Genomic DNA, 11,458 nt, shown 5'->3' on the forward strand with positions numbered 1-11,458 from the left:
CCACATTAATATCCAATTCTATCACCAACGAACCAAGTTTTGTATAACTATTGCTACAGAAATGGGTTGGGATTGAAGGCCAAATAAGTGGGAGGCTAATGTTTTGCACAACGAGATCAAAATAGCTCAAGACATGAATTTTTAAGTGGAAAAATAATTTTTTAAAAATTAATAGACATACAAGTCATCAAGTAATGATGACCACATTTATTTCTAAGTCCACACTAGTGTAAAATATCTTTCTTATAGCATCTTTTAAAAAAAAACAGGTATAAAAATGACGTTAGGACAATAATAAAAAGTTTCATACCGATTATACTTAAAACATGTGTAAAAAAATATGTTTTCTAATAAACTTATAAAAATAATGTGACCACAAAAATGTGATGCTGAAAAAACTTTTTCAACACTGGTTGGACACTCTAACCGGTGTAAAAATTTTGATACCCTAGATCCCTTTTCTCGGGTTACTTTTCTCTTTTGCATCTTTCTCTCTTCAACCCCTCTCTCTCTTCTATAGCATAATGTTTGTACGCGTTTGCTGCTCTTGTGGGTTGTTGCTCAATGAAACACTCACTGTTATTTGTTTAGATTTTGATAAGCACGAGTGACAAAGACTCCATTCTCGAAGGTTTGTTTAGGGTTTCACTCTTCCTTCTTTTCCATTTCGATCTTCCTTCTTCGCTAGCAACAGTGAGAGAGTGAATCTCAATCCCCATTGGCCAGGCTGGCATTCAGATCGGAAACGCCTGCTAGGAGCTTTATTGTCTTCAACACGACATTCAGGTCTCATTTCTCAACCCTAATCCCTCCATTTCTTTATACATTATCTCCTCTCATGCTCAATCTCGATCTGTTTTCGCTGTTAGCTTTTCCTCTGTATCTCAATCGCGTTTTTGTTGTTTGCGTCTATTATTTGCTTTTCGTTCTTGTTGCTTCATTGATTCCCCGATCTGTACGCGTTCTATGTTTTTTACCAACATTTTTTTCATTTTTGCCTAATTTGATCCCACGTTCACGTGTACATTGTGTATTTTTTGGACATTTGCTTCTGGTTCTATATTGTTTGAGTGATTTGGGATTTAAATTTGATGATAACGCCTATTTTATATATAATTTTTAAAAATTTTGTTTATATTTATCATTACATTTCTAACTATCAACAAACTTCGATTCATTTCTGTTACTATTTTCGATTCCTACTTTTCAATCAAAATTGAAGTTTATATTTATCATTACATTTCCTGTTGTTATACTTGATATACTTAATTTTTGATTGGAAAATACCTAATAAAATTTAGATTTCGCGGAACAGGGCGGGAGGGTGGTGATTTCTGATGTGAGCAGGGACAAGAACTTGAAGGCTCACGTACTGGAGACGAAGGGTGGGAACAAGATTGGATTCTTTTTTTCCTCCGCGTCAATATCATGAGGTTTCATTTTTTCTTTCTTTACATTTCTCTTCACAGTGAAACCATGATTGCTTCTATGTTTTAGTTTATTTATTTTAGGCTTTTACTTCCTCCAATCTCATAGTTTCAACAACCATGAATATTTCTTGATCAAAGAGATAATAAAATATGTAGAGAAATAAGATTTGGGTGGAGAACATTTATAAAAGGATCATAATGTTTTACCATCACATGATTAGAGACAATATGACACAATTGCCCAATATTATTTCTCTTTTTAGTACAATTTCAGTTTTCCACATCAAATTTCAGCTCGTGTCATGTTCTGTAAAGTGGTTATGGGAAATTTGGGTCTTGTAATTAACTTGTAAAGGCTTTTGTAGAATGCATAAACAGTTATAATCTTCACAAGCAGAAAGTTCATATTTTCTCTGTCGCTCGACCATGTCTCGTTTCCTTTTTTTTTTCTTCTTCTTCGATTGTTTGGATGCTTGTAAGATTTGATTGGTGGAGGAAGGATGTGATGCAACACTAGTAAAAAATGAGGTTTTTAACTCGTATATTATGACTTGGTTTTTGTTGAACCGAAGCATATTAAACGCGGTGGCAGGTTCGTAATTTTAAAAAGCATTATATGCCTCGGTTGATTAATAACCGGTGTCTAAAAAGAATACTGGTTCGGTTCCCAGAGTGAACCGAGGCATAATCTTCACGTAACATAGATATGGCATCGGTTGACATAGAGCCCGAGGCATATTGGGCTGGACTTAAATCGTGAAAAAGTTGGGTAGCCAAATCATTTCCCCAAAACACCTCTCCTCTTCTCTTGCGATCTTCTCCAGCGCGACGACCTCCTCTTCTCCCCTTCTCATGCGATGTGCGACGACGGTGGACGCGGCGAGGCAACACCAACGGTGGACGCAGCGGTAGCAAGGACACAGCGGCTAGGACGCAGCGGCGAGGACGCAGCGGCGAGGACGCAGAGGGTAGATCTGGGCGGGTGGAGGTCAGATCTGGGCACATGGAGGGGCGACGGGTAGATCTGTGATGAGCGGAGAACCACCCGAGGGGACGGCGGAGGGGGAGCAGAGGAAGTCAGTGACGGTGGCGAGGAGGGTGGGAACGACGGAGGATATGCTGGCAAGCTTCGTGGGGATGACGGAGGGGGAGCAGGGGAGTGATGGTGGATGCTGGCAAGCTTCGTGGGGGAGATGGTGGTGGTCGGAGATGCTTCTGTTGGGGGAAGAACAGAGAAACCCATGTGCGAAGAGGAAGAAATTTGATCTAAAACGCTTCAACTTAAGTCCATGTTCATCGCTGCTTCTGAGTTTCTGCTTCTGAGTTTCTGCTTCTGAGTTTCTGCTTCTGAGTTCCTGCTTCTGAGTTTCTGCTTCTGAGTTTCTGCTTCTGAGTTTCTGCTTCTGAGTTTCTGCTTCTGAGTTTCTGCTCATTGCTATTATCACTGGGTTGTAATTTTGACACTGGTTGTTTATATGTATGAGCTCATTTGTTGCTTCTCTGTACAGATTTTTGATATTGATTGTTGTAGATATTGATTGTTTGAATATTGTGTGTTGATTGATTCCTGTTAGCGTTTTCTTGTTTGTTTTAGATTATTGAGCATTGGGAAATCTTGAGTTTACTTAGCACGATGAATGAACCGTGAACCTAGTCTGAATCCAAAAAAAACACACACGCAATTGCCTCGGTTATCTAAGAACTGAGGCATATTCTTATTACGTTTTATCTCGGTCAGTAACCGAAGCATAAAACTTAACCTTTTTACCTCTTCCGCATATGCTTCGGTTGTAGAATCGATGCCTATAAACATATAGAACCGGTGTCTTTACTCTTTATTGTACTAGTGCAAGCTGATAATTAATTTGATTTAGTTGATGTGAGGTTTTTCTCAACCTTCATTGTTTGAAAGTGTAGAGTGCACGTGTCTTAAGCAATTAGGTTGTTCAAATAATGGAACTTTTCCATCAAATTTATTTGAACTTAAAAATATAGATGGCCTGATAGGAAGTTTTAATTTCATATTAGGGATTGAACCAATGAGATTATTATAACTTTGATAAACTTAAAAATGGTGTCAAGTACAGTGGTTAAATGTAAATATTATATTGTAACTTTGAGAAACTTAGGGATGAATTGGTAAATGTTTTTTCATATTGTAACTAAATAAATAGATTTTTCATTTAGGAACTAAATTGAAAAAATAATATTTGATGCGGGGACCAAAATTTTATTTTGATATTTTTTTAATTAATTCTTAACTTTTGTAATTCAAGAAAGAGTGGCATGCTTAGAAGATAATGATGCCAGACTTGCATTGAAACCAATAAAAAGTACAAAATTCACTACAGGAAAGAGCGTAATTACCGACGGGAATTTACTGACGACCTTTAGGCCTTCTGTAAAGTGTTGGTCACATAATATACCGAAGGCATGTAGGCCTTCAGTAATGTCAGCGATTAGAAATTTGGTTTTTTTTCCCCGAATTCCCCAATTTCAGAATTCCCTCGTCTCCCATTCCCACGACTCTTCAATGTCAGAAATCCCTCTCTCCCCTTCCATGGTTTGTTCGTCATTACCGTAAGCTGAAGTTTGTCACCCTAAGCCATTGTCGTGTTGCTAACGCAGAGGTGGGTTCGCTGGTGGCTATTACTTTGGAGGGTGGTGACTCGTGGAAGTTGGCGTTTGCGTTAGGGGTGGTGGCGGTCAGTCCGTTCGACACTGCGATTTGATAGTGCGAGTTTAGTGGTCTGGATGCTGACGGAGGTTCGTTGCTGGGTGGCGCTCTTCCATTCCCTACTCTCTGTTCGAAGCGGTTCGTTGGTTTGAAGTGTGAGGTTGTCGCCCTAAGGCGGTTTGAAGTGGTTGCTGTTGCAGACGCTGATGGCGGTTCGTTGGTGGCTGGTTTGCGGCTAGGGTTCTTGTTTTGGTCCTTGTAAGTGTTGTGACAGGGGTAGGGGTTGTTGGAGGTTGGCGTGTCGAAAGCGTTGCAGTGAAGTGGTGTTGGCTGATGCGTAGTGCTCAAATGCCACAACAAAAGGCTGTGTTTTGGCTGGTGTGTACTTCATCTTGGGTATGAATGCTTTAGTAGTGAGTAAATGTTAGTTGATGAGATGATTCTCGTATATGATATTATAAAGTGCATTTGTAGTTGTCGTGGTGCCTCGTTAACGTATTAAGGGTGTCTCTGTTTTGAATCCTTCTTGTCTATTCTCTTGAATCCTTTTGGTGGTTATTTATGGGTTAATACTTTATGTATTTATGGATTAAAGTTGACTGAAATTAACTAGTGCTATCTTAGGCAGTTTTTTGGAGACTGGTACAATTTTGATTGGTGACTGATGTATTTTTTTTCCTGTTTCTTAGAGATAAGAAATATAAAAGTGAATATCTGTACTCTGTTCTACATGTACAGTGATGATAGAATGTGGAATGATTGGATTAAATCGTGTAAAATTGTTGCTTGAGTCATGAAATAGATGTGGTAAGATACTCTGTTTTAAATGTGGAAGTGATACATGCCAAGATTTAATCCACGTCTATTGTAATAATGTATTGGCTGTGAAAAGAGCATGGTGCCGTGAGCAATATTGCGTGATTGGAATGTTGTCCTGTCACTTTTAAATGCATTAAATCAATTGATGGATGATGATCAAATGATAAATGTTGTAGTATAGGTAAATAAAACTGAGTTGTAGGTAAGTCTGAATAAAGTTGCATGATCCATCTACTGTGTCTCTTTTTATGTATAGTTAATATAAGTTGGCTATGGATGCTTTGGTTGTGTGTGATCGGTCCAATCATAAATGTTGTGAGTGCTATAATATGACATGAATGGCTAATCTTTGGATTTCATATTAGATGCTACACATCAGTTATTGTGATTGCATGAACTCTGTTGCTGAATAGGATAATGTTGACCATGGAATTTGAAGGTTATTTCATTTGGAAGTGGAAATGAATTTGGGGGTGATTAATAACTTGTTGAAAATTATTCCAGTAGTTGAATGGTAGATACTAGGTGTAGAGGTATCTTTGAGAATTAGTAACTGGTTTGTGTTAAAAAAAAATTGAATTAGCCTAGATGATGTTGGCCATATGGTGGGATTAATAGGACGTTGACAGGGGAGGGATTTTGGTACATTGGAATTAATAAGGGGTGGGACCCTTTGTGTACTTATGATGATATAGGTTTAATGTAATTAATAAAAAGGCCTAGGTAAGTACGTAAAGAAATAAGGGTGATGTAATGTCTGGATATAGGGGTTAATGGGGTAGCCTTATTTGAAAGATACATATCTATGTTGGAGATAATAATAAAATAGTAAGATAGCATGATATTGAGGAGAAAATGAACTTTTAACAATTGTGAAACTCTGATGGTGTGATGCAATGCTGATGTTTGTTGTTTAAATTATTTCAGCTTTGAAATAGAACTTTGTTTCCAAAATAACTAGTCTGGATGTGGATGGACATCCTAACTAATTGTTTTTATTGAAAGGAAAAGTTTGAAATTTATTAAGTGTTACTTTTGGTCGTGATGTGTTATTTGTCTTTTCTGTACTATTTATTTTGTTGCACGGTTTGAATGATTATGTGCGTTGGTTGGGTGAAAGTGTGTTGGTTGGATCAAATGGTCAATGAATATGTTTCAATGCCTACATGGGAGTCTTAGAAGGGAAAATGAATTGGGGTCAATGGCTTGAACTAAAGCCAATGAGTCAAGTCTAAAGGTGGTTAGTTGTATATATGAATGTTACCACTTTATGCGGTTAATTAAGTTAAAGTCTAGCAAATACTTATCTTTTTTTTAGATTAACATAGCCGAGGATCTTCTAGTGGAATGCTTGATTAGTTTCTCTTCAGTTGTTGTGGTTATTGTTTTAACATGCATAAATACTAATATAATCTTCATATGTGATCATTTCAGGAACTTAAGAACCTAAGACCTCAACTATATTCTATTGCAGAAATACTATGAAAAGTCTTATCTCCATAGTGAACAGAAACAAATGTAAGGATTCTTTTTGTGAATGAGTTATTTAACCTTAAATAGCAAAATTAAAGTGATTACAATTCCATTATCCACTCATATCTTTGTTGCTTTAGTTCGTTCATTCACCTCAGAATGAACTTTAATATTCTTGCAGTAGCACTTCTAATTTTGTACTCAATTTTGCTTGAATATTTGACCTGTGTGCTTAGGTTAACTTAATTAATCACCTAAGTGCTTACTTTCATGCAGTGTTTTGAGATGTTGATGCACTTCTGTTGGGTGAAAGTAGTGCAATTGTTGTTTGTTTTGTCATATCATGCAGTATGTATCAGATTCGTTTGGTTAATTGTAGGTCTAGTGCATTGGGAATTCAATTTTGCATTAGGAATTCAATTTTGCATGTTGCTATTATTCGGTCAAATTGGTCTGTCTGCTTAAGCTGGTCGGTGAACTTGTTATAGTGCATTCACAAATTGTGTTCTTTTTTAATTGGATAAGTGCAGATTTTTCAGAGAAATAAATGAGCTGTTATAGTGAATTAGAATTTGTCTTGTGATAAATGAGCTTTTATAGAGAAATAAAGAGAAATAAATGAGCTGTTATGTGATATTGTCTTTTTCCTTTGACTTTCTTTTGAATCTTTTAAAGTACGAGCACACTCAAACAAGATGTCCTTGTTTGCATTCCTCTTTGTACAAATCTCTGAAATGAATTTTGTATTTTTGTATGGTCAATTGTGACTAGCTCCTTGGTCTTTGTTTGAAACAGTCACCAGCAGATTCACATCTAGTAAGGGTAGCAGCTTGTGCTTCATTGTTTGATATATTTATAAGGTTAGATATTTCTTTTCATACCTTGAGACTATTAGTTGGTACAAAATTGAGGTTGCATCATTTTCCAATTTTCTGGTTGCATCATTATTTCTTTTCCAGCAGTTTGGACCGATCTACAGTAGTGATTGCTGAATTGTCTATTTTTTTTAATCTGTCCAGCTTAGAATTCACTTGTAGACATCTTTTAATTCATTCATAGAGTCTTTATTCAGTTCCTTTTAAGTGATTGTTGTTCTTCCATCTCTGTTCCATTTGAATTCTTCCTTCTTGGCAATAGCAAGGGTTGATTTTCGGTTTATGCTTTTTCTATGCTATTAGAAATCTTGAACAAGTTCAAATTGGTGTTTGAAAGTTGGTAGTATTGTTCATTTGGTCATAGTTTGTCTTAAATGAAGACTTTCTTTCTAAACTATCACTTTTTAAGTTAAAATGGAAGCGGAGTAGTGATTTTGAGTTGCAAGCTGTTTATAACTCATTTTAGAGTTTAAAGACAATTAAAATCATCAAACAAAGTTGCTTGAACATTAAGTTGTGTGTTTAAATCACTTCCATATGCTTTTTAGTATCAAACCACCAAAGTAGGGACTTTCTTTAGTGCAAAATTTGTTTGCCAGCTAAGGTTTGATTCTTTTCTCTAGTTGCAATGCATTTGTAGCCATTTATGAATCATATAAAGCAATGAGACAATGTCTAGCCTTGATTATATGTGCTACATCAATTAAAACATGATTTTGTTTAAAAAATTCTGCACAAAAAGGAATAAATCTGGTGCAATCTCATAAATTGTTTCAGTGGAAGTTTTATGTTTCTTAAGCAATGTGCAAGTTTGTTTAATGATATTAAACATGTTCCAAGTAGTAGCAACCTGTATTAATCACTAAAGTGCAAAAAGCATAGTTGAGTTACCATTTTAAAGTTGCTTGATGTTAGGTTTCTGATCAAGAAACCTAAAGAAACCCATTCTTATCAAACTCAGAATATCACACCAGAAAGACTGTATAACTCTTCTATGTATTACCAACAGCAAGAAGACAATGTATAATGAGCAACTGAGAGCTTAACCTCCCCCACAAGAATAATGGTTTCTTGTTAGAAATCTACAAACAACCAACTAACTCTACAAAACTATTCAATAGCTATTTATACAATTGAATTCTCGCCCTTCCTAACTCCCCCCACAAGAATAATGGTTTCTTGTTAGAAATCTACAAACAACCAACTAACTCTACAAAACTATTCAATAGCTATTTATACAATTGAATTCTCGCCCTTCATAACTGTTAAGGCAGTTATGCATTCACAGTCTTATTCCTTCTCTAGTATACCCTCCATCTTATAACACTTGCACAGTTCAAATAGTCATTTTTATGCCTACATATGTAGAATCATCTCTTAAACTAATCACTCTAGCAACTTGATTTAGTGTTTTTAGTGTGATGATTAATCAATGTTTGTTTTGTTTAATTTTACAGATGAAGGTGCAGTGGAAACCTGAACATGAAACACAAATAAAAAGAAATTTCCACATGAAAGCATCTCATCGGCTGTCAGAGATGTTTAGGGATGCTCGTAATGCAGCAGAGCACTCTTACTGGTTGGGCGAGCACATTTGAAACTCTTTATTGGCTCATTGGAATTCAGTAGAGTTTCGCAATAAGTGCGCCAAAGCCCAAAGGAACAGAGCTTCTGAAAAGGGTGACACCTTGCATACTGGTGGTTCGATCACAATTCATGAGCATGTCATTCGTATGGTAAACTTTCATTACTTTTCTATTTCTTTCATATATAACTTATGTATTTTTTATTTCATATGTACACTTCTAACTCTAAATTATGTTACAGGCATAAGCTCTAGGACGGACGGTCCATGTTGACGAGGTCTTTGCACAAACTCATGTTCAGAAGGGCACTAATGAATTCGTTGATGAAAGATCTTGGAAGACTCATGTAAGCAACTAACATTATTACTATTAGTAATTTTTCATTTATGTTATTCTATCATTCCCTAACATTGCTTTTAATGTTTGAATAGGAAGAATTTTCTACAAGACTTTCACAGGTTAGATTTGAACATGGGTTAACTCATACACCGGATGATGCGAGTAATGCAGAAGACGACATCCGTAGGACACAGTGCTGGGTCGACATTGTTGGTGGGAAGAAAAATGGACGAGTGTACGGTGCAGGTCAACTTGCTGCAAACTATACAACATCGAGAGGAGGTACTCTGAAGCATCAATCTTCTTCTTCCACCACTATTGCTGACGAGGCCGTTGTTCGCCTCGCGTAGGCAGTGGAGCAACGTGACCAGGAAATCACTGATTTGAGATCAGAGTTTAGAAATTTTAAGGCCCTGGTCATGAGACTATTACCTGAAACTTCACAAGATTCGTTCATTATGCCTGCGACCCAACCATGACCCTCCTCGTCACCCACCGTTCCTCAGTAGCCCACATCAGTCCAACTCACACCAGTCCAACCATCTATATTAGGAGCAGGATGATGAAGATCATTATGATGATAACTATGTACATTATTAGTTTTATTTTGTTATTGAACATAGTTGTTACAGAAACATTTGGATATTAGAACATTTAGATGTTAGATCATTTGGATCTTAGATCAATTGGATGTTAAAACATTATGTTAGATTGTTTTTTGTTTTATGTTTTATGTTTTATTTATAAATACATGTTCTATGGATAATTGGATGATTCAGATGTTATATTGTTTTTTTAATCAATGATTGGATGATTGAGATGCACATTATGCATGTCCGTATGTTGTTAGAAAATGTTATGCAGGTCTGTTTGTGTTATGAAAAAATTTATACAAGTGTGTTTGGTTTGATAACCAATCCAATTTTGCTTGACATTTGCGTGGAACTTATCGAAAGCTTATACCCTTCGGTAATTACCGAAGGTTTATGGCCTTTGGTAATTAGCGAAGGTTTACCGAAGGCTTCTGTCCTTCGGTAATTATCGAAAGCTTCTGTCTTTCGATAATTACCGAGGATTGGTTAGCGACAACATGTTTAAGGACGATCTAATAGCCGTGGCTAATCCCTCGATAAATTGTTATTATCCATGGCTTTTGGATGTTATCAAAGGATTCTGGCCTTTGATAATGCCTTCCTTTTTTTTGTAGTGATAGAGGTGTAATATACAGGGTAGTATTATTTAGCAAAAAGTAATGAATGTAGTACATTCTATTAATAGTTATATTTTGAAACTAATATTAATTTAATGACCATTTCTCTTTATGTAGACAAAACCTCATGGCCATGGTGACGTGCATTCACTTCTTTATTCAAACGGGATTCTAAAAGTATGGTATGACTAAAACAGTACATTTATCTTTTAGGATCATCTTATGTGTCAATTTCTTATTTTCTATATTGTACATTTGAAAATCTTTTCAATACATGTTTCTAAATAATTTAAAGAATACTCTGAAATGGGTTCTATTTTTCCAAGATACAAATGGGCTTATGTTCAAGGTGAGTTATTTTGGCATTTCATATTTTTTGAGTTCGAATTCTGATGCACTTGGTTTGTTTATCAATATATTTTAAATATTTATTGTCTAATAATTCGAGGATACAGACAATTCCAGCAGCATTGGGTGTCAGTGCTTTCAAACAGTACCATGTTAACTCTCTTGTAGTACCTCTTGCTTCTCAAACTTAAAAATATAGATGGTCTGATGCTCACAAGTATCGTAGCTGTAATTTGGTTATAAGATAAGTTCAATCCCCGAAATACGGAGATTCTAAATCTATTATTATAGAGGAGCAAATGGAGATTTCTAGATAATGAGAAAGGATAGGTTTTAAAGGATGTCATTTGAAAACCCAACTAGAGGGAACTGATTTTGTCAGGCTGCGTGAAATATATTGGAATAATAAGGGTATTGTTAAGCCTTATTACATGTTTAGGTCATATAAATGCAATTATGCAATCTTTTTCTCTTCTTACCTATGGAAAGGGGGAAAACTGTTAACGTTACCTTTCAGTCTTTTTAACTATAGATTTTTTGTATTTTAGAGCAGTTTAGCTCTTCCTCTCTCATCAGATAAACATGTTGTATTTTTATCTGTGTCATAAATCAATAGTTCTGAGTAGATCATTCTTTGCTTAGTAAGACTTAATAGTAAGTGGGGTGCATCTCTATTTTTTAGTTTTCATTTTCAGTTTATA

At 35.8% G+C, this 11,458-nt stretch overlaps 1 long non-coding RNA gene across 5 annotated transcripts; it reads left to right on the forward strand.

Moving 5' to 3' along the window:
• The first annotated feature begins 404 nt into the window (after positions 1–404).
• On the forward strand, positions 405–9,908 carry LOC108334235 (uncharacterized). Of its 5 annotated transcripts, none has more exons than XR_008246117.1 (8): positions 405–786; positions 1,316–1,433; positions 4,059–4,485; positions 6,361–6,444; positions 7,195–7,259; positions 8,732–9,010; positions 9,102–9,206; positions 9,292–9,908. It is a non-coding gene; the product is annotated as an uncharacterized LOC108334235 (long non-coding RNA). The 5 variants fall into 5 exon arrangements; XR_008246118.1 differs by lacking the exon at positions 4,059–4,485 and having other exon boundaries at positions 406–631; positions 727–786; positions 1,302–1,433; XR_001832662.2 differs by lacking the exon at positions 4,059–4,485 and having other exon boundaries at positions 407–631; positions 727–786.
• Positions 9,909–11,458: the final 1,550 nt, after the last annotated feature.

The sequence above is a fragment of the Vigna angularis genome, chromosome 11 (assembly GCF_016808095.1).
Source record: "Vigna angularis cultivar LongXiaoDou No.4 chromosome 11, ASM1680809v1, whole genome shotgun sequence".
NCBI classification, from domain to species: domain Eukaryota; kingdom Viridiplantae; phylum Streptophyta; class Magnoliopsida; order Fabales; family Fabaceae; genus Vigna; species Vigna angularis.